Genomic DNA, 20,713 nt, shown 5'->3' on the forward strand with positions numbered 1-20,713 from the left:
TATAAACACTTCACTTTATCACTTACAGCTTTTCTATGCAATCTCAAACTCTCACTGATAATACAACACTACTTTTTATTTAGCTCCTATTTTTACATTGGTATACCATTACAATAACAAGACAATGTTCGTTAACAAACTACACATGCCTCCATAAATAAGTATTGTCACCTCTTACAAAACACACATATACAACAAACTATACAACACAATGCTTCAACTACTGCAGTTTTACTTATAGACTTACAAACTGCTCATCTTTTAAACTAATTCATTACTCTACAAAAACAACAACAAACCTATTTTTGCATATTACATACACAATTTTCTACAACTAGAAACATTATACTGCTAGCCCTACAATTAAGTGCCTTCACCATTATACTTCATAATAGTGCTACAAAGCAAAAATAACATTCTGCCTCCACATTTACATTTGTTTTTTACAATATATCAAACAAGTACTCAATGTACTATAGCTCTACAACCACTACAATACACACATTTAAGAAACTACTACTACCCATTCTTCGCTCACTTACTTCTAACATGCTACCATTTGCAATATAAATACACAGCAAATTTACACTTTCTTTTATTTAACTTTCACATTACTCTATACACTTTTTTACCATGCATTTCAGTCTCTAGTTACAATTTACAGAAAAGATTCCACACAACATACATTTTTACATTTAACTTACAACCAATATCTCAAAAAAACTCCACATGTTGTTGAGATAAGTACTGCAACAACTTTCTTTCCCTACTCAGCTTTTTCTACAGCATACAGTCATTCGCCCTTTTATATTCATGCACATATGACAATCCGTTTTTAGGCCGACATTTCACATATTCTGTTCTTATCATGCACTACTTTAACTGAGCCTCTCTAATACTAAACTACTACCTAACTCTTCTACTAAACTTAAACTTAACACTTCACTTTATAAAAACATTGTTTAATTTATATTACTGCCAATGGTCCCAACCACAGCCTACACCACTTCTAAACATCACTTTTTTATCATAAAACTAACAATACCTGCCTTCTTCTTTTACTGAATACCTTCCTCTCAATAACAACCTCTATAACACTCTCAATTATTATATAACACTCCACACTAACAAACTAACAGCAAGCTAAAGTTTCGTATATTAATTATGGTTTTTTTTGCAGAAAGAAGAAATAAAAACACTCTTTATTAATGGAAAGGAAACTCTGGTAAAGTCCATAACACTAAAGGACTCGACAGACTACGTGAAAATAACATTGTGGAGGGAAGCTACCAACTTTACAATACAGATTGGACAATATGTTAAAATTACTCATGTCACTGTATGTGAGTAGAGCAATGAAAAAGTATTGAACACAACTAGACACAGTCAATTTGAAGTAAGTAATACTTTCTTTTCAAACGTATTCTAAACATAAAATAATACTAACAAGTATATCATGTAATATCTAATGCATCATATTTTTTTTTGCTATTGCCATTGTAAACAAGAATACAATACCAATATTACAAACGTTCAGTAATGCAAAACTATCACATAAACTCAAAGACCTTTTTAAACAACAAAACATCATAAGCATCAGATCGCTATACTCTCCCCTGCATCGCAAACATATGACTAATCACAAGAACAATATGTGCCTCTGCCTCTTTTAAACTTGAATTCACTACTGTCAGCAAAACAACATATAGCACGCAAATTTAACCCCATATGGGACTCACATCTCACTAACTGCAATAGAGTAGCTTCCCACAAACTATTCTAATAATCTATGTTTTGACAAAGCCACATGCAGCAGCCATGCTAAAGACTTACTAGTGAGTATAACACATAAATAAACAAAAACAAGATTTAAAAATGTTAATTGTAAAGTTGCATTATTCCAAAGCAGGTACGAATCTACAGAAGACTATGTTACGATACTTTAAACTGAGTAAGTCAATACATAAGACATTCAGAATGTCTACAGTATATTGTATTAACACCAGGCCCAGAGATACATTCATAACTTCTCGTTATCTCAGTCTCCAGTGAGATAAGGGCACTTTGTAACACACTTATAGAATGTCTGTACATTTCAAAAGCTTATAAAATGCAAAGCATCGCAATGCCTAAGAAAAGCTACACATGAAAGAGCAGAAAGAGATTGCTTCAATGCAACACACTGAAGCATACACTAATAGCAACTTCTGTAGATATAAAAGAGAAGAACCTTTTCATTTACTTAATTTTTTCTCTGCTATTTATAATTTGAACCAGTTCCAAAAACATAAACCAAGCAACTGTATAGGTAACATATACATGTATAGGTTGTACTAACTACTTTGGTGTTTATACTTTAAGATACAATTTCTGTATTGTAATACACAGACCCGCATACACAAGCGTTTTCATGTCTATAGGTTTCTGTTTTTATTTATGCCTCTGTTCCTCTTTGTCTATCATTCTCAGTTTCAGCCATTGTATATGTGCCTCTATTTCGGTGTATCTCTTTGCTTGTCAGTGTCCCTTTGTCTATGTCTGTCGGTCTATGTTCAATAATGTCTCTTTGTTCTCTCACAGTGTATTCATCTTTCTCTTAGTATATGCGCTTCTCTATTCCTGTCTATCTCTGTGTCTCTATCTCTTTATATGCTCCTCTGGCTGCATCATGCTCCTTTGTGTGTGTCTACCTATGTGTATACTGTAGATGCATGTATATGTTTCACTCTATATGTACGTTTTAGTGTTCATATGTTTCTGTCTTTATCTTTGCCTCTCTTTTATTTTTGTCTATCTGTCACAGTTTCTGTCTTAGTATATGTGGCACTGTATCTGTCTATCTCCTTGCTTGTCAGTGTATTTTTGTAAATGTGTGCACATTAATGTTCATTCGTGTCTGTTTCTGCTTTTATAGTGTATTCATCTTTCTTTTACTGTGCATTTCTCTTTCTCTCTCTGTCTGTGTGTCTCTATCTGTATATATACTCCTCAACGTGCATCAAGCTCCCCTGTATGCATCTACCTATGTGTATACTGTATTTGCATATATGTGTTTACCGGTATATGTGCATTTTTGTGTTTATAAATTTCTGTCTTTATCTCTGCCTCAGTTTCTCCTTGTCTATCTGTCTAAGTTTCAGTGTTTGTGTATGTGCCACTGTTTCTGTGTATCTCTTTGCTTGTCAGTGTCCTCTAATGTATGTGTATAGTCTGTGTTCGTGTACTTAAGTGTAGCTCTATGAATTTCTATATATGTGTCTGTCATTCTGTATTTCAATCTATGTGTGTCCCAGTATATGTCTGTGTCTCTATGTCTATGTATGTAGCTTTGTATCTCAGCCCTTATGTATTGCTCTATATGTATTTAAATCTCATCTGTCTATGTTATGCTCCCTTGTGTTCATGTACCCTGTATATACCTGTATGTGGCTCACTCTATATGTACGCTTTGGTGTTTATATTTCTCTCTTTATCTTTGCTTCTGTTTCTATTTGTCTATCTGTCTCACTCTCAGTCTTTGTATATGTGCCTCTGTTTCTATGTATGTGTGCCTCTGTCTCTGTATATTTACAGTTAAGTACAAAGAGTTAAGGACACAGGAATACAAATAATTATCTATAATCAAATTACAACACTTTACAACTTGCATAACTCTAACAACACCATAAAACACTTACAAACGCAACAGCTATTGCATGCACTATGAGAATACATTATAGGCAATGATGTAGTAAATGAAACCAAAGAAAAAAACAATGTTTCAATAATAAGTATACCTTGCTGTTCTTCTTTGCCTTCATCCACTACACCATAGCCCTTCATCCACTTTCATACTGCATTCAATAGACCATAACCAATAACAAGCCATTAAACACTTCACTTTATCACTTACAGCTTTTCGATACTATCTCAAACTCTCACTCATAATTCAACACAACATCTTAATGCTGATAAAAGGCTACACACGAAAGAGCAAGAAAATATTGCTTCAATGCAACACACTTAAGCATACACTAATAACAACTTCTGCAGGTATGAAAGAAAAGAACATTTTCATTCTAGTCAATTTGCTTCTGCTATTTATAATATGATTTGTTTCCAAAAGCATAAACCAATTCAAATGTACATTGCTAGATACTTTGTATTCTCGTCTCCTTAACTCTATTTAGTACTGTGCTTTCACATGTAGCCCCCTCCACACCCTCAACATTACTCAATTCATTTAAAGAGTATAAAACAAGGTACATGTTCTGCTCAAACACAAAAGTCAATTTTCACAGTGCCTACACTGACCAGCAATATCTCACGCACAGTCTCTAAAGCAGCTACAGCATGCATTGCAATATCACTTACAATCAAACATCATCAATTCAGTTCAATGCCTATTAAAAGAGTAATAGACTAACAATATTCAGAAATATAGATTCACTGAACAACAATACCTCTAATACGTAGTACTATCTGCATTGTAAGCTCTATCTGTGCAAAGATAGCTTAGTGATTTATGTAGTAGGTAAAAAAATCAAATACTTACAGAATCAATTTCTATAATATTTTCTCACTTAGCCAAGTACTTTTTTGACAAACTTCCACAGTCTTGTAAAAATAAAAAACTATTTTAAAAAAAGACACACTTTTAGACTCACTAATAAAGCCTTTACTATCTATTCACAGGTCACAAAAGCTCCATCTGAAACTATTCAACTTGAAATACATGGCATTGAAAGAACAGACGAAGAAATCTGCAAATTAACTACAAGAGTACTCAATACTGATACATATCAGTAAATGAAAATCAACAATGACTTTTTAATTGACTATTTTGACATTTCGGGTTATGTTGGAGATTTATCCGATGAATTATTACCATTTCTGCCAAGAACATTCAAAGTCATTTTCTGCAATGACTATATCACAGAAATCATACAAGATATCACACCTGAATAAGAATTATTTGTACAAACCTATAACCTCATATGTAATAATGTATGCAATTTACCTATAACAGTGTGATTATACAAAGTTTTAGCTATTTCTATAATAATAAATATATTTTACACTACAATTGTTTATTCTTTTTTAAAAACGTGTCATTCATATAAGACTTACAATGTAAAGACAAACTAACAAACACATATTTTACATACATACTAATATTGCATACATAAGATTCTTACAAACATTTGCAAACCTAATACATTTTTCACATTTACTACAAACTACTTTTTCTAACAACATTATCTCATATCTAACATTTAATACATTGACATATTATACATGCATAGCTTTAATTATAATTGCACATCTATAACAAAAACTAATAACATTATAATTTTCAAAGCCAACAGCTCAAACTTAAATAATGCGAGACCTATTGCATTGAAAATGCTTGTTTTTGTATATGTACAGTCACTTCTTTTTAGGTCGAGCCTAGCGCAGTGCGCATGCGGTGCTCTAGGTGATGACCCTTTGGAATCGATCTGCACTTTTCTGACACTCGTGCGTGTGGTGGCATCCACCTTGCGGGAGCGAGCAGCGGCGTGCAGGGTGCCATGTGATCTGTATCATATTTCAATTAGCGTGGTGGCTTTCATTTTCGCTGGCGCGTGTTCATGTTTTTTTTGCAATGGCTTGGCACGTAGGCAGCATGCCACAAATTCAACACAGCTCCACAGTTTTCAAGCCGTCAGCCATATCCAACTAACACACGAAAAAAGACCACCAGCACTGCAAAAATCAATCGGACTCCATTGCTAGATCACCTGCAATTTTCTGCCATTTTTACATGGCCCCAGCTAGCACAGGGAGAACACGCCAAACCCTGACCACTGCTCCCCCATCCAACGGTCGGCTACCCCGGACATCACGCCACATCCCCTTCTCAGAGCATCATGCCCCCCCTTAACTCAGCTCCTTTCAATACACCAAAAAACAGGTTACTTTGCCAGCTCAACGACCCCTGCACAAACCATATCATCCTCTCAATCCGAACATCAGCATGTCTCCACATTCCAGGCATCTTCACATGTGAAGAGCATTCTGCACATTCAACTAGGTTCCCAAAGTCCAAGGCTGACTGTAAGTCTGTTGGTCTTTGAGAGTAGAGATATCTTTATATGTTTTTTCATTTTCTTCTTCTTTTTTTTTAGCATATTTGCATGATTTTTTCAGTGTCCTTCCTGTGTATTCATTTGCTGCATGGCTAAACACTTAAAAGGTCCCAAAAGACCTATAGGCTATGCCAATGCTTGTTTTATGATGCACTGCAAAGGAACTTTTCCACTTAGCACGTTTGAAGCACCATAATAGCTGATCATATGATGTTTTGCTACTCAATGACTGTTAAATAAATGTAATTCATCCAATAACTGTGGTATTTGGGTCGACATATTTTGTCATTTATTTCCACATATGAATTAACTTTATAAGCATTTGCACAACTATTGCTTTTGGTGATTACTGACGATTCTTATCCGACAAATCACCTTTGTTTATATACTACATAATACCCAGGTTCTGAGGAATACAAGGTTACCCAATTGTTGCTTAATGGTGTCAGCAAAAAAAGCCTTAAAGAAGTAGAATCAAATGAAGATTCAGTCAAGTAAATGAGAAAATATTTGCTCAGGAGTTTAACTCTGTGAGCATGGAGCAAAGACAACAGGTTTCAAGAGCATGGAAAAGGGAGCCGGTTTCTAGCAAGGTGGAACCCATATCATTCTGAATATAACTATCTCAGCAATGCACAATTAAACCTACAATTTCACAGCAAACCGAAACACTCTCCATGATTTCATGGAAACAGGGACCAAACAGGATTGAATGTTCTCCAATGAGGAAACGTCACCCATTTTCTTAGCCATCGCATAAGGAAGCTTGCGGCTGCACAGCCTTCATGAGACATCTTGCAAAGGATGATACATCAGTTTGTGCCCAGCACAGGTGTAGAAAACTCATTATTCAGCTTTCGGTGAAACTCACAAGGGTAAACAATTATCACACAAACTAAAACAATTGCAACAATCTACTAAATTCAAGCTACTGCAGCTCAACTCCTGGAACAAGATAAAAGGTGTGAGAGCACAGCATCCAAAAACTCATTTTGATATTAGCATGAGTTGTTTAACAGAAGTCTACATTGACTATGGCTACCTTCCCGTGAGCACACTTTATACATAAGTTCGGCAAAATGAAAAATAGTGACAATGTCACCAATGATCTCTGCTTATTCGTGACCAGTGAGTCATCTTTCTGATTCATATGGATCAAGTTTCTTGGCTCATGTCAACTCTTGTGTATGGCAGAGTTTTGTCTCGATGCAGAGCAGATGAGAGTAAGTTGCACACTTCCAAGGCATTGATGCTGAAACCATTTGTGATGGAGTTCCTTCATTTATTAAAGAACAACTATAACATTTCAATACAGAAATAGTTTTTTAAAGTATCGATAAACAGAACATAGAACGGATGGAAGGGTGGTTAACATTGATCAAAGCACTACATTTGAGAATGGGTTGAGAAAACAGTACTACCTTCATGTTCATAGGTGAAAACAAGCAGGGGCACTTTCTGGGGTTGCTGGGGTGTATAGAGTTGTTCAATAAACAGCTTTATAGCTGAGTAAAGAGAAATTGGCCAATTGGTACGTGTTTAATCTGAGGCTGTGTTTTATCTGTATTTTATGTGTGTGCTTTTATGGTTTTTGTGAAATAAACCGAATAAGGATTGATTGATTAAATATGTAAGTTCTCACTCTTCCTTGTCAAGCTGCAAGATATGGCATTAAATAGTTTTTATCTCTTGGAGTGAAGAGATTCTTCGGATATCAAGTGGTAAAGAGGAGATTGTGAAATCATTGGAATTTGGGGACACAACGGGGTGGGTTAAGTGCCTCTAAACGTTTGACCATTGAGGAGTTTGGCAAAAATGCAGTAAGGAGACTTTTTCTGTGTGAATTTGCTCTGACTTCGAAGACTGATTCCCAAATGACAGGCAATATCTGTCATTAGCTGCTGCTAATTTTTATTATGAAAATGTGTGTTCACTTGTTTCAAAATGAGTGACGCTCATACTTGGGTGCAGGAGAATCATTTATTTGCATTTTTTGTGGTTTTCCATAGAGTGGACAAGTCCCATTGGTACCGGAGTACTTAAGGTAGAGCTACAATCATAAGAACAAATTACAGGTAAAATAACATTTTGCATAGCACTATATAATGTAGTCTCAGAAGTAGTCTAGACTTGGATGGACATAGAAACTGACTAAGCACAGGATAGGGCTCTTTTCTGGAACCTTTGAAATGATGTTGGAAAGGTGGGTTTTCAATTTCTTTTAAGATTATCCCTAGGCTCGAACGGCATTGATGCTCGGGGAGGCACCATACTATAAGGGTGCCTTCAGTGACTTGGATTTATTCAAGGTTGGAGTTCCTAGGAAGAGAGCGTCATGACTGCTCTACTGGCATAGTCCTCATGATATCCTAAGTTTCTGTAATAAGCAATCTAGAACGCCTACATGCAGTGCCTCGTGAGTTATACAGGCAAGTTTTAGTACTCCGTGTTTGAGGCGGGAGCCACCTCAGAAAGGTTAGAATGAGTGAATGTGAGGGCACCCATTTTAGACCCTGGACTGGTGGCCGTGGCAACGCTGCTTTGAGGGGTACAAGGTATATTCTGGGAATCCCTCTCAGTTAGGAGTTCCCAGCATCACATCTGACTAGAACTATGGCTTGAAAAGTTTGTTTAAAATTATGGTCTTGAATGGAAATGTTCGATGCCTCGGGGAAATTTGAGTGGAACTTGAGTTAGCCTGGCTAGTTTGTTAAAATGCTGTTGCCAATTTATGTGTTTGTCGGGGATGAGCCTTAGCGATTTTGCACATTCTGCGATGTTCGGATTGTTCAGTGCTTCTTTGATCCAGTTTATCGCCTGTGCAGAAGTAGAAGAGCTGAGTTGCCAGTGCGTCACTTTTTGTGAGGCTGCGGTGGTGTAGGAGCCTGCTTTATATTTACCAGGTAGCACTTTGCCACTTTTTTTGGCTTAATGCTGCCTTGTAAATATCGTTCCCTTTAACACAGTTTTCTGCATTAAAGGGGCATGCAATGGGTGTTGCTGGGGTGTTCCCAGAAAAATCCATGGCTTTTTCACACTGCTCAGATTTGCGAGAAATTGCAACTCTGAGGCAGCACCAAAAACGTACAGAGGCACAACGAGGAGAAATGTCTTTAGTTCTCCACGTTTTTCCTTTATCTATGTGTGATGTCTTCTGCAGCACACATAAAAAGGGGGGAAAAGCCTCTTGTGATTGTTTTTGTGCAGGAATGTTTCCGTTCCTGCACAAAAACAATCATCCCCGCAATGCAGACACCCTTGCACCATTGTGCAAAGGTGTCTGCGTTGGCGCACAGCAGCCCATTGTTTTCCAGTGCAGGGAAAAATGGACAGGAATGCGCCGTATCTCTAATACGGCGCATTTCTGCCCTTTTCTTTTGCTGTAGGGCAGCGCAGCAAGAAGGCCTGCTGCACTGTCCGACGGCAAAAACTCATGAATGAGGCCCTTTGTATTATGGGGGGAGGGGGTGTGGCTTAGCTACAAATGGTCTTATAAAGACATTTAAAAGCAAGCATTGGAAAAGCCAAAGGTTTTCCATTTTTGTTAGAGGAAGTATTGGAAAACAGTCTGGTGACGTTGTGTGCACTGCCCCTACAGCTGTCCTAGAAAGGATATACTAAAATAAGACACCAAGCGATAAAACAATATGGAAGTTGAGAAGTTGCCCAAATGTGCTGAACCAACTGTACTAGAAGAGGTGAAATGCACCCTTGAGGAAGAGTGCTCTGAAAAGCAGTCAGAAGGTGAAGTGTTTGTGTTGTGAGTGGTGAGGCCGTTTATCCAAAGGTATGTTATGACTTCAAAGTACAACAAATGAACACATAAGCAGAATGTGGCGCAGCAGCCAGAGCTGCTGACTCAGGAGCTGGTGGTCCGGTTTGAGTCTCAACATTGGCATAACATCCTTCTGATCTAGGGAAAATCAACTCATCGTGCCCATGGACAGCACCTGGACACCTTCACGGATGTTAAGCCACGCTATATAAATCTACAAACTTAACTTAGCAAATTGCACTGTGTTTTTGCAAGGTCCAGGCACCCAAGGAGCTTGCACTTCCTAAACAAAAGTGCAATTAATCCATAATTAAAATGTCATTGAGTCAGCAAAGTAAATACATCAAAGAGCAAACATTGATTTGCAATAACAAACTACAGGTCATGCTGCATCTACAACCTCACAAAATAAGTAATTGATGTCTTATCAAGGAATCTAATGGGAAGAGAAATGGAACCAAGTCACTGTCCAAACCATGCCATAGCCTTGAAGGACACCTATCCAAGCAATGCCCTACATGAAAACACATCTATCTCTCTCCTTCTCTGTTTTTCTCGGTTTCTTTATATTGTCCTTTTTGAAGGACTGATAATGAGAAGTCATGTGCCATGTAAGCTGTCACTAGTTAGAGCTAACAAAACCTATAAACTAAACCTGTAAAAATTTCAAAGTACTTTAGCAGTGTCAGACTTATAATGAGGCACATTTTTTCCTGGAACATGAGGGAACAATGATTTTAGTAAAGGCAAAACAAATCAAGATGTTTTTCTTTTATGTTGTGCGATAAGTACAATATTAAATCTGCCCGTATGTATTATTTATTCATTTAAAAAATGACCTAATTTTATTATAATACCAAGCACCAAGTACTGTATGTTTTGACAAAAACGTAGAATCCAGTGTATTTTTAATATTCAAAGCTATTTATCTTCCATTTTTTATGTTGCATTCATTTAGAGTGCCGTAGAATTGTAAATATGTGCAGAAACCAGAGATCCACACATATTACCATTTGTGTGCATTGTGAGATTAGCTGTAAAACAACTTGAATGATTTGGTTTTACCTGGCTGCTGACACAGTAAAACCATAACAAGGCAATCCAAAACATTGCCTCATTGCCTCCAGCAAAACATGTGTGAAACATACATATGGGAAAATATATAATAGTGGCATGCCTCATTTTTACACCCCCCCCAAAAAAATGCTAAAATATATTTAGAAGTTTTTACCTCCCACTTTTTTGCTGCGTTCTGATGTAGCACAATTATGATTATTTTAACCTTCTATTCATGGACCTTCCATGCTGATTCAATCCAATGTATATAATGCTTCATATGATATACTATACTAGTCTGCTCTCTTTTCTTGAGATGTTGTGCAGCCTGCTTAGCAGGTGCCATTGGACTTCTGTACCTCTAATTGACACATGACTGTTGTCTAAAAAAATGCTTCTTTTTAAGTATATATTTAGATGCCCTGTGTTTTTTATTTGAAAAACATGTCAGAAACAAGTGTCACAAAGGACCTCCACACTCGTGGTGGAGGCCCAGCACACATTGGAAAGTCTCCACACTTGGGGTGGAATCTCAGCAATGATAAATCCCTTTGATGCCATTCCACCCTGAGTGCAGAGACTACCCAATGACTACGGGGCCTCTGCCATGAGTGCACAGGCCCTTTGTCAATCGGCCCCCTGTATTTATGTGTGCTGCAACTCATGTGGCAGGGTGGACATATGCCATCCTGCTGCACTGTTTAACTCATCTGCTCCCAACATGGCTGAGGGACTTTAGACAAGGCACCCCCTTTCAGTGAAACTGAATTGATTATACTAACTGAGGGGGTGCTGGATAAGCACCCTCAGCTTTATGGGGTCCAGCAGAACAGCTGAGTAATGCAGCGCTCACCAGATTCTGGCCAGATATCGCAACGCATTGCAGTGCAGTGGGTGTGTACTTACGGCGGCCCTAGATGTGTCGCAAGCACTGGAAGGACCTGAGATCCTAGGCCAGAATTAAGACCCAGGAAGTATTAGGCATGTTCTGCCAGCGCAACGTACAGAGACCCCCATTTTAGCCCACTGTACAAGAGGGTCCTGAAGACAGCCATGCGCAGCTAGAGGAGTTTGAGTATCAGAGACCTGGTTAGCGCACGTGCTGCATTATGTGTTTTAAAGTTTGATGTGAGTGGAGCTAAAAGAAGTACCATTATTTGTGTCTTTTGTCCCCTTTCACTATATCTGAGTAGTGGCTGTAGTACCTATAAGGGCTGTGCATCATTGGAGTGCATGGAATGGTGATTTCTGAGGGAATTCTGAAATTTGTAGTGTTCTACAACTGGGTAAATTACCCTTACAGTTGCATTTTACTGAATAAATGCACTTACATCATCAAGGCTAGTGAACTAAGGACGTTATAACTGCTGTATGAAATGGTGAAGGCAATGTCTAGTGTTGGAATGAGAGGGGTTTGGGTGCTGGATGCTGTATCATGCATGTTTTTTTAGTGTATTTTTTCCAGATAAAATATTATATTTATGTACCCCAAAGTAAAGGCTGCCTTTGTGAAACTTGTCTCACTCCCAATTATCCAAACATATCCAAGAGGGACACAATACATACATCTTCTCAACAGGTGCACATATGTAATTTCTAACATCTAGGTAGCTGTATTAACTATGCTCATGTGATTACCAGTGTAGAACACAAGAGAAGCATTCTTGACATGCGAAATGTGGCACTTGCCATGTAGAGTGTCTGATCTTGTCAAGGGACATTCCAATATTCAGAATCACGTCTTAGCAAAGGCCATATTTAAGGCCTTGCTTGTATATGTACTTCCAACTTTGCATGTATGTTGTGTTTCAGTAGTCTACAAAAGAGATGACTTTTGATAAGATGCATAAGACTATTGAGACTGCACATTACGGGATAATCCTGGACCCAATTTTAGATGTGGATATATCCATCCAGACTGTGTCCCATCTCCACTTGTGGACTTACATTGAAAGATAACTATGTTTCAATTTCCGGAAACACACAATGCACTAATGCTGAAGGTGAAGGTTACTAAATATTGAAGAGCATATTGACCTAAATCGAGAAGATGTCATTGTGTGAGTAAAATCTGGAAATTATAGTGATAGTACACATACGTTTTGGTCCACAAAACATATAATTGGTTAGTGAGATTAAAAAAGAACGAAGTCAGCACATTTTTTTATGTAGTCAGGTGCTTTGTTATCAATTGTACACGAACTATATAATTGTTTGCTTTCTATTTCAGTGGACTAGGCTGGCCGAGAACCAACAGGACAGGACCAGGATCAAAGCTGGATATCCTCGGCTTGTTGGCGGGCATGTCCTCTGGATGCCACCAGCGAGGAGGAAGAAGGACACAAACCTCCAGACAGTGGTACTGCTCCCACCATGACAGAGCCTTCAACATCCACAGCAACAGCCCGGGTGGAGGCTGAAGAGTCTAAAGGGGGGGCATTGATAGGGATACCCCCCAGCCAGGGAGAAATGTGGCTCTCCATCTGGCTCACAAGAACTGGTCTTGGATTTGGTGCCCCCAAAAGGCAGGGACAGCACCATCTGGGCCTGCCACCGACCCCTCCCTAACTCTTGAGGCTCCCATTCTATTGGGGCCTCCAGCCACACCCCTGCCACTAGTCCCCCTCCAATTGCCTGCCAGGAAGAGCTGAGGGAGACATCTTCCCCCGATACCCCACACCCCTCATGTTCTACCCAAACTCATCCATTTGTGGTTACCCCAGTGGCTGCATCCCAGGAAGTGATGGTGGCATCTAATGTTGAGCAGAATGTGTCCTCTTGAGCCTTACAGGACATCCAGGTTGAACTCCGTAAGTGCCAGAGAAATGGGCAACATCAATGCAGCCATCACTTCCTTGGATGTAGTGATATGGTCTGCATTGGCCCAATAACCCACCCAGACCACTGTAGTTGTGTCTCCTAGTTCTTCTTCCCTCACATTTTCCTCTGCTGCCACTCCTACCGCTCATTTTGCCCACTCCCGTTGTTTGTCTGGTACCATACCGGCCAGCTAGAATGAGTCCACAGGAGCAGAGTATCTCCACATTGTGCAGTAGGAGGAAAGTGATGAGGACTAGTGACTAGACTATGTTTGGACAGTGGACTTTTTGTTTTAGTAATGTACATAGACTGGCTCCCCTGATGCTTCATGACGTGTTTTATTTATTTTTCCCATCCCCCTCCAAGTACCCTTGCCCATTCTGCCTGAAGACTTTCATTTGATTTCATTTCTCCCTTTCCAATTGGCAGTTATATACTTAATTTATTTCTTAATACAGTAATATTTTTCTTTAACAATATCTCTATCTTGTGTTGTTCATTATATATGCTGGATTCAAAATGTGCAAGTCAACATCGGTGGGTGTTTATCTATGCTTCCAACATGATATCTTGTTTCACAAATGGTCCTACAAATCTACATGTCTCACTCACATACATTTTCATCACATGTGGCCTTCAACCATAGTTACCAGTTGACCATCACCAACTATTACGCAACACAGTAATGACTTGTCAAGAATATATTTTTATTTACATATATTGGGGGTATACATATTTACAGTGATCATGGCGGATCTCTCTTGTGAGTTCACAATTGTGGTGGTGAGGATCTCTGTGAGTAAGAGTGTTTACTGTGTTGTTGCTGATGTGTGGGTGGGTGGAGTGCATCTGCCTGGACAGCTGGTGTGTGTGCCTGTATAGGGTGTTGGGGTGGCTGTACAGGTGGGGGAGATGTTGGTACAGTGGTGAGGGTGGCTGTACAGGTGGAGAGGTGCCTATACAGGGGGTGAGGGTGACTGTACAAGTGGGGGAGGTGTCTGTACTGGGGTGAGGGAGCCTGCACAGGTGGTGCAGGTGCCTGTACCGGGGAAAGGGTGCCCGTACAGGTTGGGAATGTGACTGGGCGGGGCATGAGCAGGGGGGTGCTTGTTTACGTAGGAGTGGTGTCGGCAAAGGTTGTGGTACACATGGTACAGGTAGGTGTTGGGTCCCCTCCATGTGTTGACCCTGAAGGAAGACTTTGCCACAGTTTTAACATGCCCTCCTCATCTTCATGGCCAAGGCATGGTGTCTTACACTCTCTTCCCTATAGACAGCTATGATGTCATTTTGCCTCAATATTGTACAAAACACAGGTCTGTCTGTCAATCATGTGAGGGATTGAGCATACTTCCTGTATTCAGTGTGAAATGACAGATAGAGTAGTCCCTATGCCTCACATAAGCTGTTGGAAAAAATCATCCTCCCACTGACCACTATGACAATATTCCAGCCCCCTCTGCATGGGATGGCCTCTGATATGCCCGTCATGGGGAGGTGGGCACATGGGGGGCTGTGGGGAGAAGGTTGGTACCTAGGGGATGCATGGGTTGTTATGTCCCTCAGATGCTTGGGAGAAGGCCTTGGATACTGTCATGGTAGGAGTGTGTAGGAAACCCAAAACGTCTGACCTGGACGTGCGGGCTGTGAGGAGTTGATGGTTGTGTTGGTGTAGGCGAATGCTGTGGCTGGTTGACTGACTGCTGGTAATGGGCATCCTCAGAGGTGAAGTGGGAGGCCCAATGCTGGTCGGACCTGGTGTAGGCTTTGGCGTTTTGCCCAGTGGGCCAACAATGCATTCCAAAGAATCTGACTCTTCCTCTGTGACCAGCACCATATTGTCTTCTTCTTTCTCCTTATCCAACTCTTCTTGTGCTGTGCTGGCAGCTGACATAGCTGCTTAGAGGAGGACTGGGTATTCTCGTTGTATTTCCTGTCACCCTCCAGTGGTGGATAGTTCAGCTTTTCCAAGCGACTCATCGTCCTCAGTACCTGAAAGACAGACATTGCAACAGGATAAGTATTTGCGGTAGTAGATCATGTGCTACCACACAAGGGATAGGTCAATAATCTGTGCATCACTCTGTGCATCAATCTGATTGATTGTATTGAGATCCCCCATGATGTCAGCTGATGAGTCTGGCTCCTTGAGTGTGTTGAGGAAGATGTGGTCCTCGATCCAGCAGCTTCAGAAGGACGTGACACCATAATTAATGTTCAGCATAATTTATATTTGATCATGTATAATTAATACAGACACACTGATTATGTTGGGAGCATATTACTCACTCTAACTTCAGATACTAAAAAACAGTGGTAATATTTCACAAGGATTTGGTTATTATGTACAATTTGTCATTCAACAGTTTACAACACTATAAAGCACACTTACCAGACGGGCGAATAGTAGTGGATCAGACTGCTGCAGCCAGGATGTCTCCCAAACCCCTGGATGGTTTAGTCTGGATCACTGAGGAAGTCCTCACAGCAGCTTTAATGTGCCATTTATATCCATATTTCAGTATAAAGAATGAGGGTAATCCTTTGTATGTTTAGGTATAAAACAATATACTCAATGTACAGCCTGGGTACAGCAGATGGCCCTCCTGCCCTTTACATGTGGCATCCTGATCAACAGCAGCACTGGTATGCTGTTAACTAAATGCAACACCAACATTTAAAAAAATGTTAAATAAACAGGCATTTGAAGGTTAATGGGAGTTAAAGAAAAGAAGTAACAAGTGTGTCCTGCACCGCTTAACTTTAGAAACACCTTCATCTTTAGAGACATCTTTGCAGCATATGTGCAAAAGTATGATAACATCTCTTCAAGATACTAAAAGTGTATTTCATTAACATGCAGGACTGGTTCACCTTTGTACATCAAATTATATCAGTGCTTTGCAGAGTATTGTTTAAAAGGGATAGTTTTAAACAAGAATTTGGTAACATTTATTCTTCCACTCCTCCCGACAACAATGCCAACAGTGAATTAAGAGGTTAATAAGTTGTAATGTGCACTCTTTGGGTAGCCTGTGTTCCTATTATACATAAAAAAACAAATATAGTTTATTTAATCAAATACCGGAGAAGGTTTTGTACAGCACACAACCTGCAGTCATGTATTTCAAAGTTCTCTTATATGTGAATATTAAGAAAGTGAAGAAAAAATTAAATAAAACAATTGCCTAGCATCACACTATTTGGTCAAGTCGACAAGCTGGGATTAATCAGAGGTTTACTGGTTTCATGTTGCACAGTTCAGCCACTAGAGTTATAGGTTTCATTTCCCATATACCCACCTTGCCCTCTGCCACATCACTGACCATACATTTTGGCACCTGGGAAAATATTTTGCGAGTATCCATGTTATAGACTTATAACCCAGTTGTGGCTACTCCTCTTTAGATGAGACAATATAAGCAATTTGGCACATACTGTTTTAGTTTAACATACATTTAGAGTCATCCTTTTGTTAGCCAACATGTTATGCAGTAGTATACTCTTATGAGCCATATCTGAGCATATTGAAATTAGCTACAACAGGTATACTAGACACACACCACATACTGCTGACATATCATCCAATATTTAAAGTGCATGAACATTTTGTGAAGTCATTATTAAATGTACTTACCAGGATCTACCATCCATCCAGTGTATGGTGCCTGACCAGATGTCACACCTGTACGTGGAGCAGAGATCACTGTGGGCTGTGTTTTTCTGGACAATATCACAGGGCCTGAAATGATATGAGTGTATTTGGTTTACATTGTGGTTGACACATGTAATGAATACTTCCTGGTTCAGTTCACATGTTTGATACTATGGATGGAGTCAATGTAAAATACCTATGGGTTGTCTGATCACTATGTAGTAGATGGTACCCTCTTCTGGCCATATTTACGAACCAGTTGGTACTTGTGGTATGGGTTGATCTGCCCCATGACGTTGTCTCATTGAAAGTGCATGGACCTCTGCTACAGTGGGTGAATCTACTCTGGCTGTATTTGGCAATAAAAAGGATAAGTCAACAGACAATACCAACAAATGATGATTATGTGCAACTTGTCACATATTTATTCAATTGCATTTACAAGACAACAGTGATGGTTACTAAACCTGGCACATATTCTAGTGCCATTAGCAGTGTAAGATGAAATAACCAGGAGTGATGGGCCCTTGTTTGTGAATGAGAAATTGTAGGTTACCATTTCCATCACAAAGGATTCTGGGACTTGTTTTGCAATGGATAACATAAGACACATTAGAGTCTAACTCACCATGTACGTTTGCACAAACTTAAAGCAACTTCCATGGTCATATGTGTAGTGTATCATACACATTTATCATTTTAAGTCATTGTTTGAATCATCACATATTACCTGGCAGTACTTTAAGGTCATCATTCACAGCCAGCCCATTTAGCAGGCGGGGGCATGGTGGAAAGGAGGTTCTTCTCAAGTGGGGTGAGTATGAGGCAGGTTCCAGTTGGTCCACCAGGGAAAGATCTGACCACCTCTATCCAGCTGAACGTCTCCTGCACCCACCTCATCTCATCCTGCCACTTCTAGTTGTCTGTCACAGTCTGGATATTCTCCCCATTGTGGTAACTTCAGTTGACAACTGCTGCCATAGTGCTGCCTTTTGTGTTGCACTGCAGAAGTATAGAGGAAGGCCATGCAATTCTTTGTAGTTCCTCACTACAAAAGTGACTATCATTTTGGTCTACTCCTTTGTCAAATTCATCCTCCTCCTCAAAGGTAGCAGGATGAAAGAAAGACGCAGAACAAGCAGGTGAAGTGTTAGTATGGAAAAACCAGAGCCTTGAATGTGTGAAGCTTTTATGTGGCCTACAGTGCAGAGGTTGCAGGTGGTGTTAATTGTATGCAAGTGTATGAAATTACACTTACTCTGCCCAGGGTGCGGAGATTCCGCCCCGAGTGCAGAAACTCCAGCCCAAGTGCAGAAACCCCACAGTAAAGACACTACTCATAAGTCCCTTTGTGAATCTTGAAAGACCTAAAGTTAGACTTTTGGTTTAAGTTTACCTTTGTGAATCATGCCTTTAGATGGGAGAAGGTTGTCTACTGATAAGCGACCAATAATCAGATCTAGATTACATCCCATCAAAGTGGTCAACACAGATGGAATACAGGCTGTCGACAGTTTACCCTAGCCAGTTATCCTTTATACCTATATCTGTCGGCCCTAAGGGCTTGTGTGGTTGCATACCATCAGGTAGGTCAAGTACCAGTTCTATAGGATTGTGGTTGCTATGCTCATTTTCACTTAACTCCCCCCCCGAGAGAATAAGCAAACCCATGTACTCAGTAATAAAGATATAGTCAATTACTGTATCTTGACTCCAGCACACAAAAGTGTGTGTCTGTTTAGATAGATCAGACACAGTTTCAGCTGCATTATGTAGTTTAAGGTTTTGTAGGGCCCGTAAAAGTTTCAACCCCCTGTGGTCAACAGCTTGAGTAAACAATGGCTTATCCCTAACCACAAAAGAATGATGCATAGTTGTATTGGTTCCTAATTTAGGATTGAAATCCCCTCCCAATATAACGTGAAATTCATTTGATATACTGGCTGATCTATATTTTAGGCTGGTTAGAATACAAAATAAACTATAAATTTTACAGCCTCATAAACTGGGTTGTAGAAATTGATAACAAACTGATTAAACCTATTGATAAGATTAACCAATAAAATGAATACAATGATAGTTACAGGCAACTAGAAAAACCCTAAAAAATCTCTGAAATTAGAATCATTGCCCCCCCCTTCTGTGCTCTGTAATCAGGCATGACTATAGCAGGGACAGAGAAACTCTCATAATCATCCCAGATCATTTCTTCCAACATACTCAGTCCAATTCTGGTCCCGCAGCTTAGATTGATAGCCAGCAACATTCCAAAAGACTAATTGAATCAAATAGTTTACCCTATTGCCGGTGACCAAAAACCAATGGCTTTACTGAGTCAGGGCAAGGCTATAACGAGTTTTTATTTCATTCAGATATCTTACATTTGGATGGTAGTCTAGTCAATCGAAAGCTTGAGACCCGAAAGGATAAAGAACCTGTTAGTAACTGCGAGGGACGATTGAGCGTCAACAGCCATGATACTGGCCGAAAAATGCTGGGATGATTCTCCTCCCTGAGTTGCAAGTATTTGTAAAAGAACCCTAGTGGTACAAGATTAATTCTCTTGCCCATTTTTGGTTTCCATACAAGCTGGCATCCCCAGCTAGGGACATCACAGGGCCAGAGGAAATGCCCTCTCGTATGCAGGAGGTATTACATTGATAAAAACAGAGGGCAGTCTCTGTGCCGGCCCTTCCTGAGTAACCGTGGCCTTAGCGGGCTCAGCACTTGTGGGACCTGCCCCCTCATTATGCATTCTAATAAAGTCTTGAACAGTAGACTACGTATTCTGTTGTGATCTATGAAGATTGACACCTGGAGCCAGGAGGTATTATTAAGTCTTCTTTATTCAGTCTCCAGTACAGGTCACATCTGTCTTGACCCCAGCCAGCCTAGTGTGGTACCAGCCCCACCAGGAGCAGCCTGCCTAGCTGTTCAGCCCATCTCTAACTGCCAACACTCATCCACTCAGACACCCAGGCATTCCACGCATCACAGGCACACCAACATTCCATGACCATCTCACGCTCTGGCTGAGCAGCTAGAGGCAGCAGGGCTGGAGTACATGTTATACAATTAAGTAGGGTATAACATATTCCTCGGCCTCTCAACCAAATGAGTCATTCTGGCCTCAATAATTACCTTGAATTGCTGAAGTTGCTGATCCAGGATGGCTTAAATACTATCATTACATTTATTCCCAGAAGCATCATGATGCACTATATCTGGGGAATCTTTACCATGGCACTTTACAGCTTATTTATTTATGATACAAGCCTCTTTGGCTGTCTATTCCTT

The sequence above is a fragment of the Triturus cristatus genome, chromosome 8 (assembly GCF_964204655.1).
Source record: "Triturus cristatus chromosome 8, aTriCri1.1, whole genome shotgun sequence".
NCBI lineage: Eukaryota > Metazoa > Chordata > Amphibia > Caudata > Salamandridae > Triturus > Triturus cristatus.